This window comes from Pteropus medius, unplaced genomic scaffold (assembly GCF_902729225.1).
Source record: "Pteropus medius unplaced genomic scaffold, Ma_sr-lr_union100, whole genome shotgun sequence".
NCBI classification, from domain to species: domain Eukaryota; kingdom Metazoa; phylum Chordata; class Mammalia; order Chiroptera; family Pteropodidae; genus Pteropus; species Pteropus medius.
In genome coordinates, this window is record NW_024342471.1 from 628,407 (window position 1) to 634,927 (window position 6,521).

Sequence of the window (6,521 nt, forward strand, 5' to 3'; positions counted from 1 at the left end):
CTCAAATTTATTACATACCTTCATGCAAATAGAATTGGACTGTATTAAAGAGAAATAGAGAAAAGAGAATGCATGTAATATAGAATTTTTGCTCACCTTCACATTAACTTTGCTTAGTTCATTCACTCAGAATTCATTATTATTTAAAAAGCCAGCATGCCCCACTATGGTTAATAAATAGACACTTATTTTCCCACAGAGCTATGAATAACAATGAAAAATTCTTGTGTGCATTTATTTTTGACTAAGTTTTATCTCCAGCTGTCATTCCATCATGGCCACGCAGCCATCTGTCTGTCCTTTCCAAGTCATGCAGCCATACTCTGCCTCAGTCCCTTACCTCTCTTCCTTTGACATTTTTTTTCCAGCTATTTTTCTTGACTCATATCCCTATCCTCACAAAACCATACACCTGCTCATATTCAGAAATGTTTTCTTTCACGCACATCTGTCTCTGACTAATACATGAAAACCCCTTGCATAGGAAATGGTTTATTCTTGACTCAATTTCATTTTAAACTATACTTTAAGGTTGCTTTTCAATATGACAAACTTTTTTCCAATATAAATATGTCCAAGTGGCTTCTCTATTTCTAAAAATAATTTGCACTTGGGCTGGATAATCTTTTTTTGTCTTTCTAGGTCCACTCCTCTCTCTCCTTCTCCATCCTACTGTGTGCCCCAGGAGGCTGACCTGAATTGACAGCATAAACCAGGTTCCTTTGCTCTCTGGTCTCAGTTGCGTTTAATCATTGGAAGCCATAAACAAAAGATCTTCAATGCAGAGGAGAGAACATAGGTTGGGTTTAGTCAATGGAATCACAAGCAAAATATCTTCAATAAGGAGGAGAGAACATAGGTTTAGTGGTGGCCATTCCCTTATCAAGGGCCTCAAGCAATGTAAAATGATTTCCTTTATAGCTAGAGCCTATTGCTGGGTCTCAGCAATGGCTTTCCTTTTTTGTCCCTTCAAGTCTAATGGTTCTCAAGTCTTCCCTGTTCTTTCAAATTCCTGGGTGCTTCATCATTCTTGTGGTTTCTCTCAACCACATCGCATACCTTCAAATAGTCAATTTATTATGCTCCGTTCAATTATCTCTATGTTGAGCATGCCATGACTTTCTGCCCGGATCCTGAAAACACAATGAGAAAACATTTTAGTGCATGGTATATGTATAGTTTAAATAAAGGATGGAGATCTGGGTTTAAGTTCTAATTTTTTTTTCTTGCTATGTAAGCTTTATTTTATCTGTTATAAAGAGGATAAATATCCTCACTTCAAGAAACTATGAAAATTAAAGAGCTAAAATGGTGTTGGAGGCAAGTACTTTGTTTATTCTATTAAACTTTATGTGCATGTTAATTTTATTCAACCAGAACTTTACTATTCACAACTCCCTGGATATTATTTATTCCAGAAAAATGAGCTCAAAGGGATTAAATAATTTTCTTCTAAAAGTAATCTATTCCTTTAATTCCATAGTAAGCTCTATACAAATGTTTATTATATAAAATAATGAAATCCCTAACTAATATATGTGTGCATGCATACACACTGGTTCTGTGTCTAAATGGGCTTATATAACATGTTGATAGAAAAAAATGCCAAAAATATACAAATAACATGACTATTTTCTTCATACTAGGTAGATTTAGGAATCTATTTGTCTGTATGTGTGTGAGTATATGTGTATGTTTTCATATGGACCCACTTTTCATAGTTGTTTAAATAGATCGTGTGATGTTTATAATTAAAAAAAAAATCTCTGTGGTAAGTATAATCAGTATGTAGGGTTATGGCTGATAGATGATTTTAAATTTTCATGAATCAACAGACAAAACAGTAACTCCTTATCCATAGTCAAAACACAGTGATGCTGTTACTTTTTAAGGATCACTGTTGTAAGAACTGAGAGTGGAGTAGAAATGTTTTTATCTTAACTGGTATCTTAAGCACTGTCATAACTATTAATCAGGACAGATGGGTAGTGCTTAACTCTTTAAATTCTATTTTTTGTTCATGCTGTGCACGGTGTATCTCTGGCAATCCAGTGATCAAATCAGCATCCCCTCTCACAGTGCTATCTTCTTAGCACATGGGCACAATGTGAAGCACAGCCACATGGAAGAGACACATGAAGAAATTACACCTAATCTTCTGTATTTTGACACGGACATGAGACCTGTTACTTCCTCTCAGTTTATTGACCAGAATCAGCCACATGGTCCTAGAGAAAAGTAAGTGGGCTATGAAATATGAGAAAGCTCATATATTGCACACTAAAAGTCATTTTAAAATCTGTCAATAAATTGCATTAAATATCATAAGTCAGGCATATGGAGGCTCTATCATTACATTTTGTGTTAAAGCCAAAAGTTATGCACAACTTCTGTGAATTGAAAGGTAAGGCATGATTTGGGGACCACTATATCTTTTCCTTGGTGCAGTATTTTTCAGACATCATTAGTTGAGATATCCGTTATATATCATGATTTCTCAACGGAGTACCTCTTTAAACACAGCAATTTCTTTAAGCAAGGTTTCTTGATGATTGCATTTACTCTTATTATAGGATAATGCACAGAGTATCAGAATTGATTAATAAGGAGGGACATTGAAAAATCTTGTCTATTCTCTTAAATGAAGATGGAGCACATTTAAATGATGTTAGAAAATAATAATTCAATCAAGATTTTCAGAGAGGAAATTATACTCTTTCTCACAGTAATTTACCTTGAAATTGAACGACTTGAAGATAAGTCTATTTCTCAGAGCAGCTACAATGTTTTCTTTTGGTTCTGATCTCAGAGTAAATGAAATACAGTTGATCTCTATCCTTGGCTTAGATATTTTTTCATCTTTGTTTTATTTCATTCGTTCTTATGTATCATGTTACTTGGTTACCCTGTTTTTCTTTCTCCATGATGAATTTTTCTTCTTCTTTGAGTTTTCTAGGTTTAAATCCTTAGGCCTTAATCATCTCTGCAGCTCTTTCTTCCAACCTAACTCTCCCATTTTGCTATTTTATGGTAGAAACTAGATTTTGGGCAATGCAGCAAAAATGAGTAAGGCATTATTATTTTCCAGTACTAGTCCACTAAAGTAATCACACCTGTAGCATCCTTTACAGATGTTAACAGAGTGTAAGATGTAAAGACCTGCAGGATTCACTTAGGAAGTTAATTCTCCATAACTAAATTCCACATTAAATTTATTGCTGTTTACTTTTTCAATTGTTTTTGTTTTCCAGTCCATTTGGGACCTGTCAGCTGTATGACCTTGAGAAACTGTGTGGAATATTTCTGGCTGAGAGTAAAAAGAGAAATCTCACGGGAAAGTAAATTCTCACATGAATGTCAGCTGGATTTTGGATGGTGTAGAAATTCAGATCATTTGGATAAGCTCTGGATGAACAGATAATATTTTGGAGGATCAGCTGAACTAACTCTGAACTCCCAAGCATGCATGGTTCATCTATCATTGGATATCCGTGAGGCTAATGTGTCTATCTATCCTAATTTCATAGAATATCTTGTTGCACCACACTCAAACGGTTGTAGTTTTGAATGTGAACTTCAAAGTCCCTTCAAACTATGTAGTATGGTAGGAATAAAATACATTCTGGGAAGCTGTTGAGATGATTGTATCCTATTTCAAAGCCATCTTTTCAACAGTTGTATGTTTTGTTTTTTTTTTGTTTTTGTTTTTTGCCTATGTTAGAATTTGCTATTTCTCTTTCTCCCTGGTCCTTAGCTGGGAGTTGAGCTCATTCTGTGGGAGTGTCTAAACCAATAATTGACTTTGAAGCCAGCGCAATTGAGGGAGAACACAAACGTGGCAAAGGCTGGTTTTCAGGCATTTAGAGTGCCTCTTTCAAGTTTTTGAGATGTATATATCTGTATAATTCAAAAGTAAGATGGGAATTTAAAGATCTGTGACTAGGCAGAAATCGTACCAGTTTGGCATCTAGAAGTTTTAGAGATGCTCAGGTGGATGTCTGAGAAAGCAAACAAAATACCCAAGGTCCTGAGCTTATAAATGTAGTCCAATTTATGTGACATTAAACAGTATTTTACTTTATTTTTTCTCTGTTACATTATTTATAAATGTGTTACAAGTGTATCTGTCTTATTTATATCACATAACATTATGAAGCACACATCAAGTCAACAGTTTGCCATTCGTTTCCTTGCAATGAATCTTTGGGACAGTCTGGTAAAGCTCATGAAATATTTCTTAGAATAGGTTTTTAAATAGAATAGGTCATTAAAGTATATACACATATACATATCCATATAAACACATACATATATATTCATATATATAATTAAAAAAACAAGTTTTTGAAGGACAGTTATCTAAATGTAAAAAGATACATTAATAATGTAATATATATGTTTCTGTATTATCACATTGTATAATAAAGATCTAGTGGCACATCTAATTACTACCATAATTTGAAAGAAATGATGAGGATAAATGATGTTAAGAGACATCTGCAACAGAGTTATCCGTAAGGCTTATTAAAACTCAGAATACTGAGCCATACCCTCAGGTATATTAAATTCCTACTGTTTTTATAAGAAATTGCCACAAATTTTGTGGCTTACAGCAACATAAATGTATGATCTTACTCTTATGGAGGCAAGAAGACCAAAATGGGTTAGCAGGGCTATATTCTCTCTGGAAACCCAAGGGGAGAATCTGTTTCTTTGCCTTTTACACCTTCTAGAGGACACCTGTATCCCCTGCATTACTCTGACCTCTGCTTCTGTCATTATGTCTCCTTCTCTCACTCTGATCCTCCTGCCTCCCTTTTATTAGGACCCTTGTGATTAACCTGGGCCCACGCAGATCACCCAAGGTAATCTTTTTATCTCCTAATCCTTAATTTAGTCACATCTACAAAGTCCCTTTTGTCACCTAAGGTAACATATTCACAGGTTCATGAGATGAGGATGTGGACATCTTTGTGAGACCATTAGCTTATCTACCAGAGGGTGGGATGTAGCAAACTCCAACTGATGCTACTGCTGCTAGTTTGGGGACCACACATTGAGAATCACTGGTTAAGAGGAATGAGTGTTAAGGTGGGTACAGAGAGTTATGTGCTCTAAATCAAACTCACTGCTAACTCTTGGAGTGACCTCAAAGATATCAGGTAAACTCTCTGACTTTTAGTTTCCATATCCATAAAGAGAAAAGTCCATTAATTGTAGTAAAAATTAGTATAAAGAATATTTACTATGCTACCTAAAAGCATAAATCTATTACCAGTAAGAATATGGAAAAATATCCTTTCATACTCCATGAAAGATGATGAAGACATTTGATAGAGGACAGGATTGATCTAGCTTGGGATGGAAGACAGATACTTGCTTCCTCTTCCATTATCACTAAAAAAAGAGAATGCACTCAAGGCCCAAAGCCCAAGTAATGACCTCAGGCATGGTAAAAATCAACCTTTGACAAAACAATCAAACTACAAAGAAATTGTGCACGACTATTTTCCTTCTAGGTCTAAGGAAATTTTAGTCAGAGGCACTTGGCTGAGGCACCATACACATTAGCTCTTTCCTAGTTAATTTTAGGTCTAGAGCCACATGAACTGTATGTCAGGGTGGCAAAGATATCTGCATCTGTACATGGCTACTAGAAGATTTTATTATCATACATCAGTACCATCAAGTCTCATCTAAAATTTTATGATTGTTCACCTATGTTAATCGTACTGTCTTTTCTCTCTTCCCCCACCTATGTTTTATTTTTTTAAACAAAAATCCCAATCTTTGTATTTATAGAAAGTAAACTACAAGAGTTAATTATAACATGCCACCCTTGTGAAGTATAAAAATACTGAAGAATTGCAAAGCACTTTATTTTATTCCTCAGAAAAATCTTTCAATAGCATTTGAATAATTGCTTGTTCACTCTTTGGAGAGAATGAGAAGTTATAAACTATATCCTATGTGCTAAATTGTTTTAGATAGAAAATAATGCAATCCTGTGCTCACTAAACAGCTAACATTTCTTCTTTAAATTTATATGTTATCTTCAGTCGAAGAGGTCAGATAGTTTTGATCAACCATAGGTCATGATGATTTTCCTTCATGAATATTGTGAAAGATATAGAGAGATCAAGCTTTACTATACTAATTTTCTAAAAGAGAAAGAGAAGTCTTGGAAGATAGGTGGCATGGTTCATGGTAGGGATAGAAGTAGATTCTGGTTGCATGCTTTACCAAGGAATCCGTCTGGATCTCTGATTGGCTGGTTTTGATATCTGCTATTCTTTCCTACTTGAGATAGTTATTTTCTAATGATACTCAATAAAAGCACTTGATGGTAGAGAAATTTTTAAAGAGATAGTCATTAAGCTCTCTGAACTCAAGTTTTCCCTCTATATAATGAGAATGTTGAAGAAGATAATATTTAAGTTGGTGTATATTTTAAAATCCATGAAGGATCATGTCTGTTTGATCACCCCTGGATCCCAGTCTACAAGATTTTTCTGGCATAC